Genomic DNA, 19,748 nt, shown 5'->3' with positions numbered 1-19,748 from the left:
CATGATTGAAAACACACGCCGCCACTTGTTGAGGAAATGCGATTTAGATTTGCAAACAGCGCTTGAGATATGTCACACCGCAGAACTTACTGACAAGCATATGAAAGCTATGGAGCAGGATAAAATGACAGACATTATCAATATAGCCTCTTCACAGCAGCACAAGTTTCCACACAAGAGTCGCTCACACAACTCACCTGAGCAGAAGCCTGCATCATGCAAGTATTGTGGCAGTTTGCATTTACGTGTGAAAGAAAAGTGCCCTGCATATGGGAAATTCTGTACTGCATGCGGTAAGCCAAATCACTTTGCAAGAGTGTGTCTCTCCCGTGACATGAAAGTAAGGAAGCTACGGTACACACAATTCAGCAAGTGCCAGATTCTGAGGAAGCACAACTGTTTAGCACTGATATGCTTTACTCCTCAGAATGCATTGGTGCTGTAAACACAAAAGGCAAGAAATGGTTTGTAAACCTCAATTTAAATAATATAATCCAACCTTGTCAGCTGGATTCAGGTGAAACATGTGATGTAATGAGTTTAAAGTACAAAATAAAAAACTGGCACCCAAAACACCCCTTCAGACTAGCAGCACTAGACTAAAGCTGTATTCAGGGGAAATATTGGAATCATTGGTACTTTTCCAAACAAAATGCAGCATACGAGATTGTGTGCACAAATTGCACTTTGAGATTGTGGAAGCTGATCAGAAACCGCTATTATCTGGTTCAACATGTGAGCGCCTGGGACTGCTGCAGTTCACGATTCCTGCTGAGCTGCACTATGTTGATAATCAGCCAGCGAAATCTCTGACGAGGCCGCTGACAAAACAGCAAATTCTTCATGCCTACAGTGATGTATTTGAGGGCCCGGTAGTATCTGTTCCAGGGGAGGTGCGCTTTGAACTTGACCCTGCTATTCAACCAGTTCAATGTGCCCCACGAAATGTACCAATAGCTATTAAGCCACAGGTCAAAGCACAACTGGACAAGTATGAAGCTGAGGGACATCTAACCTCAGTATCAGAACCCACGGATTGGATAAGCAACATGGTGGTTATCAGAAAGCCTGAAAAGATCAGAATCTAATGCCTACGCTCAATGACATTCTGTACAAACTTACAAAAGCGCGTATTTTCACACTAGTTGATGCAAGAGATGCCTTTTTACAGTGCAAACTAGATGAAAAAAGCAGTTACATGACCACTTTCTGGACTCCTTGGGGCAGAAAGAGATGGCTTAAACTTCCATTTGGGGTTTCCGTGGCACCAGAGGTCTTCCAGCGTAAACAACATGAACTATTGAGTGGGCTTTGTGGAATTGAGCCAATAGCTGATGACATTCTTATAGTTGGTTGTGGCAACACTGATGAAGATGCTGAGCGGGACCATGACGAAAAGTTAATAGCGCTACTAGATCGTTGCAGACAGGTGATGCTGAGGCTTAGCGTGAAGAAATTGCAGTTCAAGGTGCAAGAAGTCCATTTCCATGGGCATATCCTGTCTTCACAAGGCTTAAAAGCTGACCCAGACAATATTAAAGCCATTGTGGACATGCCACAGCCTGATGATGCCAAAGCAGTACAGAGATTTATTGGCTTTATTACATATCTAGCAAAATTCCTGCCACATTTATCTGAGGTGTGTGAGCCGTTAAGACGACTTGTGGATAGAGATGCGGTTTGGCACTGGCTTCCCAAACATGACCAGGCAGTAGAGGATATCAAACGCTTGGTCACCTCTGCACCAGTGTTGAAATACTATGATGTCACTAAGCCTGTTGCCATACAAAGTGACTCTAGCAAAAATGGCCTGGGTTGTTGTCTTTTGCAGGAAGGTCAACCGGTTGAATATGCATCCAGAGCTCTTTCACCAGCGAAACTATGCTCAGATTGAGAAGGAATGTCTAAGTATTGTATTTGCATGCCAACGCTTCCATCATTATCTCTATGGGCGGGACTCCATTACAGCTGAGACTGACCACAAACCTCTGATAGCCATATTCAAGAAGCGCCTTTTGTGTGCTCCCAAGTGTTTGCAGAGCATGATGCTTACATTGCAGCATTACAACCTCAATGTATATCAGCGATGCTTTGAGCAGAGCTACGTTGGATAATGTGGCACCTGGAGGTGAGTACGAGCGTCAAACAAATTGTCAGCTGCAACAGGAACAAATTTTCTTTGCCAACATCAATCAAGCCGACTATCTTAACCCCTTAAGGACATAGGACGTACCGGTACGCCCTATTTCCCGAGTCCTTAAGGACACAGGACGTACCGGTACGTCCTGACTTAAAATCGGCATTCCGGCGCCGCGGGGGTTAATCGGAACGGGATGCCGGCTGAAATCATTCAGCCGGCATCCCGTAACAATGCAGGGGGGGTCATTTGACCCCCCCGTATCGACGATCGCAGAAAACCACAGGTCAATTCAGAACTGCGGTTTTCTGCGTTTCCGGTCCATTCGGGTGTCCTGTGACCCGATGAACCGGAAAAAGACTGCGATCGGTGGCGTAATTTTACACCACCTATCGCAGTCCGAGGATTTGGATAGGCGGTGCTGGCCCTGGTGCTGAACGCCGCTGTCCAGGGTGCTGATTGGAGCAGGGGAGAGAGGCGCGAGATTCAAACTTCCTGCGCTCTTCTCTCCCCTCCTCTTCCTGTCCAGCACCCTGACCGTGCAGCACCGTTCGGCACCAGCTCCTGCGTCCCCCTAATCGCCATCCATCACCCTCCTGCACCCATCGCCACCCAGGTAGGTTAGGGTCAGTGAGGGAGAGGCACCGTTAGGCAGGGAAAGAAGGGAAAAGTTAGTTAGAAAAAAAAAAAAAAAAAGTTCTTTTATTTCAAAACTTTTTTTGATCCATCCATCAGACCCCAGACCCCCCCCTGCCACTTGCCCACCCCCACCAGCCCCCCACCCCCCACCAGCCCCCCTTCCCCTCACCACGACTTTCTTTTTTTTTTTTTCTGCGTGCGCTGACTGGCCGGCACTTTTTAGCGTCCGTCCACTGTTAGCGCATCGCCCGCCCCACCACCGCACCACCCCACCGACCGCTGATCAGCGTTGTAGCGCTGATCAGCAAATTTGAACTTTTTTTTTCCTAACACTTGCCCTTTCTTTTTTTGCCTTTTTTAGTACGTGAACACCCGTTGCCCCCACACACACGCACATATAATAAAGGTTTCCACACACGCACACATACACGCACACACACCCATGGCCCGCCGGATGTTCTCGGCCGAGGAGGCATACGCCCAGATTGCCTCCGACTCTGAGAGCCCCAGTGAGGATGAGGATGACCCCACGTTCCTTTTGTCATCCGCATCCTCCTCATCATCATCGGATGACGATGAGCCACCAAGGCGGCGGAGACGCCGCCAGGCGGAGCCAGGGGCCCCACATGCTAGGGATCCTGTGGCCCACCCTAGTACGAGCCGCCCTGGGGTTCGTACTGGTTTCCCGGCCCACCAAATAAGTCCACCGGAGCCCCCTGCCGATGAACTTAGCTGGTGTCCCCCAGTGGACTTTGAGCCTGAGATTCCGGATTTTGCTGGCAATCCTGGAATCCAGATTCCCACAGTGGGGTTTACTGAAATTGACTATTTTAGTTTTTTTTTCAGTAACCCACTGGTGAATCTGATGGTGGAGCAGACGAATCTGTACGCCCAACAGTTCGTCGCTCAAAACCCAGGCTCATTTTTGGCTAGACCCGGTGGCTGGACGCCGGTCAGTGCAGCCGACATGAGGACATTTTGGGGCCTCGTGCTGCATATGGGTCTAGTCCAAAAACCCAGTGTCAGGCAATACTGGAGTGGGGTCGTCCTATACCAGACCCCATTGTACAGTATGGTCATGACACGCTCCCGGTTTGAGGCCGTCCGGAAATGTCTGCATTATTCCGATAATGCAGCATGTCCACCCCGAGGTGATCCTGCCTATGACCGGCTGTATAAGATACGGCCGGTCATCGATCACTTTGGGGCCAAATTCATGGAGGCCTACGTACCTGGAAGGGAGGTCGCGGTTGATGAGTCTCTCGTTGCGTTCAAGGGGAGACTCAGTTTCCGCCAATACATTCCCACAAAGCGGGCGAGGTATGGCGTGAAGCTATACAAAATTTGTGAGAGTACCTAAGGGTACACTTACAAATTTCGTGTGTACGAGGGGCGAGATTCCCGTATTCAAACCCCAGAATGTCCCCCCACTCTGGGTGTTACCGGGAAACTCGTGTGGGACCTTATGTACCCACTGCTGGATAACGGTTACCACTTGTACGTGGACAACTTTTATACCAGTATCCCCTTGTTCAGGTCCCTTGCCGCCAGATCCACGTTCGCTTGTGGGACCGTGCGGAAAAATCAACGCGGCCTCCCTGCCTACCCCCTCCAGGTACCTATCCCCAGGGGTGAGACCCGTGCCCTTACCAGTGGAAACCTGTTGCTGGTCAGGTATAAGGACAAGAGGGATGTCCTTATGCTGTCCACAATCCACAGTAACAGCACCACCCCAGTCCCTGTGCGAGGTACCGCGGCAACGGTCCTCAAGCCCGATTGTATCGTCGACTACAATCGGTATATGGGAGGAGTTGATCTCTCTGATCAAGTCCTCAAGCCATATAACGCCATGCGCAAAACCCGGGCATGGTACAAAAAAGTTGCGGTCTACTTGGTGCAGGTTGCCATGTACAACTCTTTTGTACTATCCCGAAGCGCTGGCAGCACAGGGACATTCCTCCAATTCTATGAGGCAGTCCTCAAGGCCCTGATCTTTTCGGACCAGGAAAGAGCAGGCCGGAGTACCTCGGGAATTGGAGGCTCCCGGATCGTCCCTGGCCAACACTTTCCAGGTGTGGTCCCCCATACTGGAAAGAAGGGACGAACCCAAAAAAAGTGCAGAGTGTGTCACAAGAGGGGGATACGGAAGGACACCACCACTCAGTGTGACACGTGCCCCGATCATCCGGGCCTCTGCATTATCGATTGCTTCAGGGAGTATCACACTTCCATGGAGTACTAAATTTTTATAATCCCCAACAGTCCACTAGAGAACATAAAAAACTATGGCTCTCAGACTTTGGAGACACGGAAACATTTTTTTTTTCCCCAAAAAATATTAGTTTTAGTGCAGGCATCCTCAAACTGCGGCCCTCCAGATGTTGTAAAACTATAACTCCCAGCATGCCCAGACAACCTACAGCCATCAGCAGGGCATGGTGGGAATTGTAGTTTTACAACATCTGGAGGGCCGCAGTTTTTAGGATGCCTGCTTAGTGTCTCCAAAGTCTGAGAGCCATACATATTGGGCATCGTCGCGTGCGTAAAAGTCGTCGCTATAAAAATAACTTTTGCCCAAACGCCTCGGATGAACGGTGTTAAAAATATAAAATAAAAACAGTGCCAAAACACCCATTTTTGGGCAAAATTTCCATTTGAATCCTTTTTGCCGGTAATAAAGCAAGGGTTAACAGCCAAACAAAACTCAATATTTATGGCCCTGATTCTGTAGTTTGCAGAAACACCCCATATGTGGTCGTAAATGGCTATATAGCCGCACGGCAGGGCATAGAACGAAGGGAACTCCATATGGTTTCTGGAAGGCAGATTTTGATGGACAGTTTTTTTTTTGACACCATGTCCCATTAGAAGCCCCCCCTGATGTAGCCTAGACTAGAAACTCCAAAAAAGTGACCCCATCTAAGAAACTACACCCCTCAAGGTATTCAAAAGTTACTTTACAAACTATGTTAACCCTTTAGGTGTTCCACAAAACTAAATAGCAAATGTAGAAACAATTTTAGAATTTAATTTTTTTGTTACATTGCCTCATAAAGAGTAATATAGAGCAACCAAAAATCTAATTTACCCCTAAAATAGTCCCAAAACAACAACCACCTTATCCCGTAGTTTCCTAGATGGGGTCACTTTTATGGAGTTTCTACTCTAGGGGTGCATCAGGGGGCTTGAAAGGGTACATGGTGTCAATAAACCAGTCCTGCAAAATCTGCCTTCCAAAAACCATATGGCATTCCCCTTCTTCTATGTCCTGCCGTTTAGCCAAACAGTAGTTTACGACCACATATGGGGTGTTTTTGCAAACTACAGAATCAGGGCAACCCATTTTGAGTGTTGTTTGGCAGTTAACCCTTGTTTTACTCCTGGAAAAAATTGATTATATTGGAAACTTTTCCAAAAAATAGAAATTTCTAAATTGTTTCTCCATCTGCCATTAACTCTTGTGGAACACCTAAAGGGTTAACAAAGTTTGTAAACCCAGTTTTGAATACCTTGAGGGGTGTACTTTCTTAGATGGAGTCACTTTTTTGAAATTTCTATTCTAGGGGTGCAACAGGGGGCTTCAAATGGGACATGGTATAAACAAAACCAGTCCTGCCAAATCTGCCTTCCAAAACCCATATGGCGTTCCCCTCCTTCTATGTGCTACCGTTCGGCCAAACAGTAGTTTACGACCACATATGGGGTGTTTTTGCAAACTACAGAATCAGGGCAACCCATTTTGAGTGTTGTTTGGCAGTTAACCCTTGTTTTACTCCTGGAAAAAATTGATTATATTGGAAACTTTTCCAAAAAATAGAAATTTCTAAATAGTTTCTCCATCTGCCATTAACTCTTGTGGAACACCTAAAGGGTTAACAAAGTTTGTAAACCCAGTTTTGAATACCTTGAGGGGTGTACTTTCTTAGATGGAGTCACTTTTTTGAAATTTCTATTCTAGGGGTGCAACAGGGGGCTTCAAATGGGACATGGTATAAACATAACCAGTCCTGCCAAATCTGCCTTCCAAAACCCATATGGCGTTCCCCTCCTTCTATGTGCTACCGTTCGGCCAAACAGTAGTTTACGACCACATATGGGGTGTTTTTGCAAACTACAGAATCAGGGCAACCCATTTTGAGTGTTGTTTGGCAGTTAACCCTTGTTTTACTCCTGGAAAAAATTGATTATATTGGAAACTTTTCCAAAAAATAGAAATTTCAAAATTGTTTCTCCATCTGCCATTAACTCTTGTGGAACACCTAAAGGGTTAACAAAGTTTGTAAACCCAGTTTTGAATACCTTGAGGGGTGTACTTTCTTAGATGGAGTCACTTTTTTGAAATTTCTATTCTAGGGGTGCAACAGGGGGCTTCAAATGGGACATGGTATAAACAAAACCAGTCCCGCCAAATCTGCCTTCCAAAACCCATATGACATTCCCCTCCTTCTATGTGCTACCGTTCGGCCAAACAGTAGTTTACGACCACATATGGGGTGTTTTTGCAAACTACAGAATCAGGGCAACCCATTTTGAGTGTTGTTTGGCAGTTAACCCTTGTTTTACTCCTGGAAAAAATTGATTATATTGGAAAATTTTCCAAAAAATAGAAATCTCTAAATTGTTTCTCCATCTGCCATTAACTCTTGTGGAAGACCTAAAGGGTTAATAAAGTTTGAAAAAACAGTTTTGAATACCTTGAGGGGTGTAGTTTCTAGAATGGGGTCATTTTTGGGAGGTTTCTATTATCTAAGCCTCACAAAGTGACTTCAAACCTGAACTGGTCCATAAAAAGTAGGATTTTGAAGATTTCAGAAAATTTCAAAATTTGCTTCTAAACTTCTAAGCCTTGTAACATCCCCAAAAAATAAAATATCATTCCCAAAATGCTCCAAACATGAAGTAGACATATGGGGAATGTAAAATCATCACAATTTTTGGGGGTATTACTATGTATTACAGAAGTAGAGAAACTGAAACTTTGAAATTTGCTAATTTTTCAAAATTTTTGGTAAAAATTGTATTTTTTTATGCAAAAAAATTAACTTTTTTGACCCAATTTTAGCAGTGACATGAAGTACAATATGTGACGAAAAAACAATCTCAGAACGGCCTGGGTAAGTCAAAGCGTTTTAAAGTTATGAGCACTTAAAGTGACACTGGTCAGATTTCCAAAAAATGGCCTGGTCCTTAAGGTGAAAATGAGCCCGGTCCTTAAGGGGTTAAAGGGACACTGACAGGCCCTATAAACATATTTAGTTATTCCTATGCAGTCATAGATCTATTAAAGTGTATTCCAATGATATAAGAGTACCCCCTGTCCGCATTGTAAACCATGTAAAAACAACTTTATATTGATCTGTCAATCACATTTCTTTATGCCCAAGGGGCGTTTTTTCATGGTTTACAATGCGGACAGGGGGTACTCTTATATCATTGGAATACACTTTAATAAATCTATGACTGCATAGGAATAACTAAATATGTTTATAGGGGCTGTCTGTGTCCCTTTAATGTCACTGCTCAGCGTCTGCAGCAACTCATACAACACACTGACGGTGACGCAACATTGCAAGCTCTGAAATCTGTTGTCTTGAGTGGATGGCCAGATGATAAAGTAGCAATTCCTGCAACTCTACGGGAATATTGGTCCTTCAGAGATGAGATCAGCGTACAAAATGGTATCTTGTACAAAGGCCCAAGGGTCATAATGCCTAAATCGCTGAGAGCAGAGATGTTATCACGTATACACTCTAGCCACATTGGAGGTGAAGCATGCTACAGACAAGCTTGTGATACTCTTTACTGGCCTAACATGCAAGGTGAAATCAAAGATTTTGTCAGTAATTGTCACATCTGCAATGAATATGCCCACTGACAGCAAAAAGAAACTATGATGTCGCATGAGATACCGACACGTCCATGGCAGATCATCAGTATGGACTTATTCAACTACGCAGGCAAAGAATACCTGATATTAGTTGACCACTATTCAGACTTTTGGGAAATCGACCTTCTTCCTGATTTGACCACTGAAACCACAATTAAGCGGTGCAAGGCTCAGTTTGCCCGTTATGGCCAACCAGATAAAGTGATCTCTGATAATGGCCCTCAGTTTTCAAGCTTGCAATTTAGAAGATGTGCAATGGAATGGGAGTTTGAGCACGTTACTTCCTCACCACGTCATCCACAGGCGAATGGCAAAGCTGAAGCAGCTGTAAAGATTGTTAAGAACTTATGCAAGAGAGCACACAGTGATGGTAAAGACTCGTGGAAGGCCATTTTGCATTGGAGAAACACTCCAACCGAAGGCATGGATAGTAGTCCGGCACAAAGACTGATGTCAAGGAGGCTGAAGACTTCCTTACCGGCAGCGAATAAGCTTCTGGAACCTTGTGTGGTACAAGGTGTTACAGAAAAGTTAAAGTTTATGAGACAAATGTCAAAGGCTCAATATGATACATCGGCCAAAGATCTGCCAGAGTTGATTACTGGAGAACAAATCCGTATGACACCCTTACCTGGGGATCGAACAGGTCGTTGGAGAATGGGTACTTGTTTGAAAAAAGTTGCAATCGTGTGGATTTACGAGTGGCAGAAAAGCCTACGTCACAATATCTCATTGATAAGCCAGTCTCGCTTGGTATAACAGGGACACGTGTGCCCATTGACTGTGAGGAATGCACAGAGGTAGGGCCACAGACCATGGTACTGGCAATTCTGAGCAAGCTAGTACATCTACCAGCAGCCACGCGCAAGACATGCCAGTAGAAGGTGATAAGAGCCCAGTAACTACCGAGAGGGATAATAAACTACAAGGACAAGTCGTCACCCGTAGTGGCAGATGTTCAAAACCACCTGTGAGACTTAACCTATAGAGTATCAAATGCATTATTGTTATCTCTCTTCAAAACATACAATGTTAATTTATTAACACTAAAAAAGGGGGAGATGTTATGGATGTTATGTTGGTGCACCACTTCCTGTTTACTGTTTTCCATTTGTGGCAGTTGCTCCTGTCTTTATGCTATGTTACCAACATGGCTCCTGTGCAGTAATCCCGCGTGCTGTGTTTATTTACATCACATGAAACAACTATCCCCATATATACTTAAAGTATTTAACTCCTCACTAAATGGAGCCCCTTTCCTACCTCAGACCTTAAAGGGAGCATGTCAGCCGCAAAAGCCATCCCAAACCGACAGCACCTTCAAGTAGCCGGCAGTGAGTTTCTAATGATGGTTTCTTACTGCATTCTGATGAGGTAGAAGTATGAAAAACGTTCTTTTATCCTCCGTCCGCGTTATTTTGTCAGGCTTGAAGTCAAGGGGGCAGCGGCCTCCCTGCTTCAAGTCAAGGTAACCGCGCCCCCTTCCCAGCCCCTTCGCTGGGACTTACCACGCTTATGCACGATAACCAGCTGTTATTCGCAGCGAAGGGGCAGGGAAGGGGGCACGGTTACCTTAACTTGAAGAAGGAGACTTCAAGCCTGACTGGAAAATAGCGCTGACGGAGGATAGAAGAACGTTTTTCATGCTTCTGCCTCATCAGAATGCAGTAAGAAAATCATCATTAGAAAATCACTGCTGGCTACTTGAAGGTACTGCTGGCGGTTTGAGATGGCTTTTGCCGCTGACAGGTTCCCTTTAAGCGCGAATATAACACTGATACACAAACCACAAAAATAACCCACCTTATGCTCAAACTATCGTCCCATCTCTTTGCAAAATTTAGACGATAAGATTTTTGCAAAAATTCTAGCCTCCAGAATTAAACCTCTCCTTCACGACATTGTCCACTGAGACCAGTGTGGATTCATCACGGGTAGAGAAGGAAAGGACAATACATATAAAATAATACCAAGGCAAAAAATTGCCTTGGTCCTTTTGAGCACAGATGCCGAAAAGGCCTTTGACCGAGTAACCTGGCCATTTATACAAATGGTCTTATCAAGATTTGGATTTCCCCAACCATTCATTAACTCAATCTTCTCTATGTATACAACATACAGAGCATATATAAAAATCAATGATATCCTATCATCTGCAGTCAACATTAATAATGGGACCAGACAGGGTTGCCATCTTTCACCCATACTGTTCATATTAACCATAGAACCCCTACTTCAGAAGATCAGACAATCACCAGAGATAATAGGCCTAATTTGCAAAAAAGTAGAAATAAAACAAGCAGCATATGTAGATAATCTTTTCCTCTTAGTCACCAACCCCAAAACAAGCCTTTCCTAAACTAATAAAGTTATTTGAAGCCTTTGGTTATATATCAAATTACAAAATAAACCCATCCAAATCGCAGGCGATAGTAGTACTGCTTACTACTTAGCTAAAATAAACGGAGGGGGCGGGGCCTTCCGAGCGCTCCGGGCCCCCTGGTGCCGCGGGCCCCATAGCAGTGGCGTACCCTGCCTCTATTGGCTGTACGATAAGTATACCCAGTCATGTGATCAAGGATTTAAAAACAGACTCCCCCTTCAGATGGGACTCTATTAAATTCTTGGGTATAAATATCACCCCCAATTTAGACCACTTATTTAAGTTAAACTATCAATCACTGTTGAAAGAGATACCAGATTTACTCAGCTCATGGTCGCCGACCTTTATCTCTTGGCTGGGTCGCAAGAACATTTTTAACTCCATAGTCATCCCCAAAATCACATACCTTCTTCAAGTGTTACCGATTAAGATACCAAACAAGTTCATCTCACAATTCCGTAAAATAGGTTACAACTACATCTGGGGTAATATAAAACCCAGGATCTCACATAAAATCCTACAAACTACCGTTTGCCCGTGGAGGAATAGGATTACCATCAATATTAAGATTTTATAAAACGGTACAACAAGCAAGAGTGGTAGATTGGATTAGGAATCCTTCGCACAAACAATGGATAAAAATAGAAAAAGAAATTGCACAACTACCCCTGAGACCCCTGGTCTTCTCAGATCCAGAGAAATTAGCTCTGATAAACACTGACAAATCTCTAGTAGACACTACTATAGGGGTTTGGAAAATTACAGACATTAGAAACTACTGTTCCAAATTCCCATCCCCCTGTTACAGATAAAGGACTGTTTTCATCCTTCAGATACAGGCTATCAATCCCTGCCATCCCAATTAAAAAAGGGAAAATGTAGGTCTAGATGATCTAATAGACCAAAATGGATCTTTCCACAACCTTGCAGACATACAGTCCAAACTACACCTACCCTGCCTAAATATATTACAATATGAATACATCAAAGATATTGTAAAGAAAAGCACAATACAAAGGGAAAAAACAGACATTTGAGAAATTATTGTCCCAGGACAAATACCCCACAAAAATCCTTTCGAGGATCAACCACAACCTATTAGAGCTAGAAATACCATCCTCCCTATATTACATCAGGGAGTGGGAAAGAGACTTGAATATTACCTTTACAGAGAAGGATATCAAAATCGCATTAGCTGTACCAAAAATTACCTTAAGATGTATCAAAATTCAAGAAAACGTGTACAAGGTTCTTACCAGATGGTACCTCACTCCCGACAAATTAAAAAGAATGTATGGGACAACCACTGATAGATGTTGGAGATGTCATACCCAAGTGGGCAATTTCCTCCATGTATGGTGGTCGTGCCCTAAACTGACAGAATTCTGTAGTGCCTTATTCAAACAGATCAAAGCATTATTCAAGCTAACAGATAAACAACTCCAACAACAACCGAAGATACCACTACTTTCTCTACTACCTGAGGAGTTATCAACAAATATTAAAGCCCTGATAAGAATCTTGTTCGCCTCAGCAAGATTGATTATAGCAAATAACTGGAAGTCAGAAATGGCTCCTACATACGCGCATTGGTTGATTAAAGTTAATGACCTGGCAAGACTTGAAGAGCTATCCCACTGGGAACTCAGAAGCCATCATAAATTTGCTATAATTTGGGCACCTTGGTTAAATAGCAAACAACCCAGGAACAGTGATTAGTTAACCCGCTTCTAGTTTACTCAAAACCTGGTGTTTCTAGCTCACTTTCAGATCTAATGGCTTAAATCACACTCTCAAAACTGACCACTGAAAATCCATCTGGACTGGCGTGGATGACTTCTCACATCTCTTCATTCTTTAGCTCAGTATACTCCGGATATACCCAATGACATACCTTACACCCTGTTTTCATGACCCCACACCCCAAGGCCCCCAATCCCCCAATCTCCCTCCCCCTACCTTGATTTGACCAGTTTAAAATTGTTTAACGTTCCACATGTATGTTTATTAAAATTAAAGATTCTTGATTGTCTCCTCTCTTGAAAACAGTTTCAACAGCCCTTCTCCTGTAACGGTTATATAGGAATATAGGTCATAGATACAGAGACAATTTAAGAGTGTTCTAGCTGTGACATATATATGAAAAAAAAACAAAATAAAAAACTGGAGACAGCACGTCCAAGGTGGTGGAATTCCATCCGGATTAAATTCCACCACCTTGGACGTGCTGTCTCCAGTTTTTTATTTGTTTTTTTCATCTATTTGATCTACATGCTGGAGACAAGCACCCACCACATTGATATCAAGGAGTGCGGTTCACCCCTACATTTTTCTAGCTGTGACATATTTCTGTTTCAACTTGTCATGATTTCTTTTGGATGGAGACAATGTTGCGCATTGATTTACGCATCTGATTTATTTGACAATGTTTCTTGTTTTGTTATTCTTGTAAATATCAATAAAAATTATTTTAAAAGGAAAAACCTCTGGCTGAAGAGGTTCTGATAGGCAATCCAGGGGTGCCTGTGGGAGTTTCCAGGGTAGTACATATGGTAACCCTAGGGTTAAAATTAACACCGAATTGTTCATCTGGCCCACCCGTAGTGTTGGAGGTGCAGCCAGGTCAGGGATAAGGGGCTCTGGTTTGGGCTGAGCTTGTTCCCTGAACTGTAGTTGGCCATCTGAACATGCTGGGAGGCGTCTGACTCATCCATCAGACCCTGGTTTTCCCTGTCAGACTTCGGGGGTTATGGCAGGGGACAGAGGTTTGGCCAGGAGGGTCACCCCAGCCGCAATCGGGGTGTACTCCACTTGATCCCCGACATAAAGGTTGTGGTGGGCCTGGGGCAAGTAAGCCCGTTTAACAGAGTGGCGGCCCACAAATAATTCTTCCCCACTGTGGCTGTCCTGAAGGAATCCTACTACTCTTTCCACTGAAAACCACAGGACTGTCCCAATGCGCCGGGCGAGTTTGGGATCACTGGGCCGGGGGCCTACAGGACCTCTTAAACCCATTCCTCCACTGCAGTTTTGTACTCCTATTGACTCTGGGCATGGCAGGTTATCTTGAGGGGAACCTTAGGGTTGAGATGACTTGGCCTGGGAAGGTCTTTCCTGGGTGGAGTAGAGGAAACTGCAGCCGCCTCCGCTGCACCAACGGGCGTGCGGAGCGGGTCCTCCTTGGGCCGAGCAGAGGTGTCGAGGTTCAACGGGCGTGGTGCCGGGGCAGCTACAGGCTGAAACGGGGCCTCAGGGAGCGGGATGGCTACGACTTGTTGTTGCGACCAGATGGCTGGTTCCGGTGATCGACGGTGGCCTCTGGAATCTCCGTCGACTCTGCGGGGGTCGTGGCTTGCGCGCTGTGTTGAGACGTCGGTCGCAGGGGTAGATTACATCATTTGGGACGTAGGCGCCTCCAGGACCTGGACTGCTGAGCTGACGTCGGCTTCTGCGGGAGCAGGCTCGAGAACGGCGGCCATCTTTAAGCCATGGGTGGTGGCCGTCTCGCCATCTGAAAAGGAATCCGCAGCCTCTGGTATCACAGCAAACACTGATGGGCCTTTCTTGCTCACAAGTTGAGAGACCCGGATCTCTGGTGGGTACTTTTCGTATACAGGTTCGCTTTTGATTGTCATCTCGTCCCACTTCGGCTTGGGGAGTGCCATCTTCCTTTGCTCCTCGGTGATGTTGGATGCAGGAAGTGAAGGTGGGGCCTGAGAGGAGGAGTCTTCACTCCCTTGGCACACATTGCAAAGTTCCTAGTGGGCAGGATTTAGGTTTCCTGCTTCTAGAGGGACGTAGTTAGCATTTTACCAATCCTGAGAGGGCGTTTTTGTGTTTTCCCGCTTCTGAAGGACATGAAGAAGCGGCGCCATGACAGAAATATGGCGAATTAACCCTTGGAGTGCTGGCGTGCACGGTTTAGCGCCTTTTTTGCACCACAATAATAGCAATAAAGCAATTTTTAGGGTTTTTACACAGTTCTTAGGCCTTGCAGCAGTGTTAGACACACAATTCTATCCTGTTCGTGATGCCACTTTTTGCAGTGACCAGGAACGGGTTCGCTGACGCCACTTTTAGTGCAGTGGCCGGGTCAGGTGGATAATATATCCTGTATTTGTCGTGACGCCAATTGCAGCATGCGCAGGGTACTATCCCAGGGCCCTTCCAAGGTGTTATAACGCACATCCAAAATTAGGAATGCCAGAGTAGTGTAATGGCCTATATTGTCTCTATAGCTTGATGTTAGTTGAGTCATGGTGTCTCCTACCTGGGTACGGCCGGACTCCTGGCTCCTGGCTCACTTGCAATAAATTTGAGTGTGGTGATAGTAGGAGTAATAGAGGAACTTTGAAGAAGAAATGATGTCCAGACCTTTAGATGAAGTTCAACTGTTTCTTTAATTGGAATAATTTGCATCCAAACAGCATACAGCATTGGTCTCTTGTTCCCAGCAGGTTATTGCAATCATTAGCAGGAATGAATACTTCTGCTTTAAATGTGGAGCTTGCAAGATAAAAACGTCTGCTTGGTAGCTCTGTAAATGTGGCCAGATTAATTTCTGCACTTATCTGGTACCTTCTGCTTTGTTGGGACAGACTAGCTGAGGAGGAAATAGCTTCTCCTAGGTCTCTGGACTTATTTCACAGATGGATTATCAGGGGATGCTTTCTTCCTGGAACTTTGGAGGTTGTCTGTAATTTCTGCTTTTCTCATCCAGCTGAGCTGAAGGTGCTCAGACTGGGTATATGGCCAAGTCTCAGCCGAGACTAGGTCCTTGCTGTCTTCCCTATGAAGGGGGTCTCCTGGAGACTATCACACAGCCTTCCCCAACAGGGGTGGCTGGTACACTCACTCTAACTTCATTCTCCACCTATGCTGCAGGATGTGGGACCAGCCCACTTCTCCACACACAGGTGGAGCTAAGCTGGAATAATCCATTCCAGCTCAGATATATTAAACACTAAACTTGTACCTGCCAATGTGTTGCTGCCATCTACTGACAACCAGGCAAATTACAGGAACAATTGCATTTAACAAAGATTTATATGCTCATTTATGGAAGACATTATGTAAATTACATCAGATGACAGTATAAAGGCTCTTAGAAGATAGTAGAGGGGTAGAGTCATGTAGTAACAACTCTGGGGTGTTACACTTACACACTATAGGGAAAGGCTGGAAGTGCACATAGGCCAACACCTTTACCTATAGTGTGCAAGCACGGCCACCGCTGATGGATTGCAGAGTGGTCAAAACCATGGATACGTGCTGTGTATAATGTGATGGAAAAGAGTCAATATGGACAATCGCAATACAATAGTAAGTGCCTTGTATTAACTTTCTCTTCATGATAAATGCCAATTGCTGAAATGAGACAAGCCCTTTAACCCCTTTAAGTGTGCTACACTTAATAGGGTTAGGCATAAATATCTTGGTGTGTGCATTGCGTGTTTCCTATGTGTAATTGGTGTGTGCTATATACAGTGAGGAACAGAAGTATTTGAACACCCTGCGATTTTGCAAGTTCTCCCACTTAGAAATCATGGAGGGGTCTGAAATTCACATTGTAGGTGCATTCCCACTCTGACAGACAGAATAAAAAATCATAATTCAGGAAATCACATTGTATGATTTTTAAAGAATGTATTTGTCTTGCACTGCTGAACATAAGTATTTTAAAATCTGTGTAATACACTCACCTAAAGAATTATTAGGAACACCTGTTCTATTTCTCATTAATGCAATTATCTAGTCAACCAATCACATGGCAGTTGCTTCAATGCATTTAGGGGTGTGGTCCTGGTCAAGACAATCTCCTGAACTCCAAACTGAATGTCGGAAGGGGAAAGAAAGGTGATTTAAGCAATTTTGAGCGTGGCATGGTTGTTGATGCCAGATGGGCTGGTCTGAGTATTTCACAATCTGCTCAGTTACTGGGATTTTCACGCACAACCATTTCTAGGGTTTACAAAGAATGGTGTGAAAAGGGAAAAACATCCAGTATGCGGCAGTCCTGTGGGCAAAAATGCCTTGTGGATGCTAGCGGTCAGAGGAGAATGGGCCGACTGATTCAAGCTGATAGAAGAGCAACGTTGACTGAAATAACCACTCGTTACAACCGAGGTAGGCAGCAAAGCATTTGTGAAGCCACAACACGCACAACCTTGAGGCGGATGGGCTACAACAGCAGAAGACCCCACCGGGTACCACTCATCTCCACTACAAATAGGAAAAAGAGGCTACAATTTGCACGAGCTCACCAAAATTGGACTGTTGAAGACTGGAAAAATGTTGCCTGGTCTGATGAGTCTCGATTTTTGTTGAGACATTCAAATGAGTCTGAATTTGGCGTAAACAGAATGAGAACATGTATCCATCCTCTGATGGCTACTTCCAGCAGGATAATGCACCATGTCACAAAGCTCGAATCATTTCAAATTGGTTTCTTGAACACAGTCACCAGATCTCAACCCAATAGAGCATCTTTGGGATGTGGTGGAACGGGAGCTTTGTGCCCTGGATGTGCATCCCTCAAATCTCCATCAACTGCAAGATGCTAATCTATCAATATGGGCCAACATTTCTAAAGAATGCTATCAGCACCTTGTTGAATCAATGCCACGTAGAATTAAGGCAGTTCTGAAGGCAAAAGGGGGTCCAACACCGTATTAGTATGGTGTTCCTAATAATTTTTTAGGTGAGTGTATTTAGTACAGAAGCCTTTGTTTGCAATAGAAGAGGTCAAACGTTTCCTGTAGTTCTTGACCAGGTTTGCACACAATGCAACTAGGATTTTGGCCCACTCCTCCACACAGATCTCCTCTAGATCTGTCAGGTTTTGGGTCTGTCGCTGAGCAACACAGAGTTTCAGCTCCCTCCAAAGATGTTCTATTGGATTTAGGTCTGGAGACTGGCTAGGCTATGCTATGCTATGCTTCTTATGGAGCCACTCCTTGGTTATCCTGGCTGTGGGCTTCGGGTCGTTGTCATGTTGGAAAACCCAGTCACGACCCTTCTTCAATGCTCTGACTGAGGCAAGGAGGTTGTTGCTCAAAATCTAGCAATAAATGGTCCCATTCATCCTCTCCTTAATACAGTGCAGTCGTCCTGTGATGACTTGAGCAGGGGAACCTTCCGTGCAATGCATGATTTGAAACAATGATGGCATAGTGTTCTACCGATAGTGACCTTTGAAACTGTGGTCCCAGCTCTCTTCATGCTATTGATGAGCTCCTCCCTTGTAGAGATGTTGCGAACATAAAATTTTCCGTTCGCGAACGGCGAACTTCCGCAAGTGTTCACGAACGGCGAATCGGGCGACCCGCCATTAACTTCAATAGGAAGGCGAATTTTAAAACCCACAGGGACTCTTTCTGGCCACAATAGTGATGGAAAAGTTGTTTCAAGGGGACTAATACCTGGACTATGGCATCCCGGAGGGGGATCCATGGCAAAACTCCCATGGAAAATTACGTAGTTGACACAGAGTCAGGTTTTAATCCATAAAGGCCATAAATCACCTAACATTCCTAAAATGTTTGGAATAACGTGCTTTAACCGCTTGCCGTCACACTAACGCCGAAAGGCGGCTCTCTCAGGTCACACTAATGGCAATAGGAGTCATCTCGTGAGACCCGAGATTCTGCGTGAATCGTAAGTTATACTACAGTCTGCCAGCGATGATCATTCGCTGGCAGGCTGTAGATGTTAAAATAATGCATCAGAAAGGTATATTAGACGCTGTTTTGTTAACAGCGTCTAATATACCTGCTACCTGGTCCTCTGGTGGTCCCTTTTGCTTGGATCGACCACCAGAGGACACAGAGATCCGCGGATCCGCAAAACACGGACACCGGCAATGTGTTTTCCGCATTTTGCGGATCCGCACATTGCCAGAACTATATAGAAAATGCTTTTTCTTGTCCGCAATTGCGGACAAAAATAGGACATGTTCTATAGGCTCTACAAAAAACGCAGTGTTCGCCCGATCAGGCCTGATCTTGTGCGCACACTTGCGTTCAGTCCGCCCCACCCATACAGCATAACGTCTCCTTGTGGCCCCCGCCCCATACAGCATGACATCTCCTTGTGGCCCTGCCCCCATACAGCATAACGTCTCCTTGTGGCCCCCGCCCCCATACAGCATAACGTCTCCTTGTGGCCGTGGCCCCCGCCCCATACAGCATAACATCTCCTTGTGGCCCCCGCCCCATACAGTATAACATCGTCTTGTGGCCCCCGCCCCCATACAGTATAATGTTAGTATAAGTTCAGGACAAGTAGATGGTCATGAGGGACAAGTAGAATGAGCCCCCACTTTAGTCCTTCGACAAGTAGTTTTTTTTTTTTATTTCCACACCCCTGTCATAGAAGATTTTTATTTTTTCGCACAAGTTAGTGGAAATTTATTAATTTTTTAGTTTTTTTGTTTTTTCTTACAAAGTCTCATATTCCACTAACTTGTGACAAAAAATAAAATCTTACATGAACTCACCATACCCCTTACGGAATCCAAATGCGTAAAAATGCCCTGTGAAATCCTAAAGGCACTCATTGGAATTTGGGCCCCTTTGCGCATCTTGGCTGCAAAAAAGTGTCACACATGTGGTATCGCCGTACTCAGGAGAAGTAGGGCAATGTGTTTTGGGGTGTAATTTTACATATAACCATGCTGGGTGAGAGAAATATCTCTGTAAATT

General features: G+C 44.8%; 1 protein-coding gene across 4 annotated transcripts in view; it reads right to left on the bottom strand.

The window, feature by feature from the left end:
• The window catches only part of GABRA3 (gamma-aminobutyric acid type A receptor subunit alpha3), a 487,939-nt gene that overhangs the window by 346,317 nt on the left and 121,874 nt on the right, over positions 1–19,748 (bottom strand). The gene's annotated exons all lie outside the window — the stretch shown is intronic.

The sequence above is a fragment of the Bufo bufo genome, chromosome 8, assembly GCF_905171765.1.
Source record: "Bufo bufo chromosome 8, aBufBuf1.1, whole genome shotgun sequence".
Classification (NCBI taxonomy): domain Eukaryota; kingdom Metazoa; phylum Chordata; class Amphibia; order Anura; family Bufonidae; genus Bufo; species Bufo bufo.
This window is presented reverse-complemented; position numbering and strand designations above follow the sequence as displayed.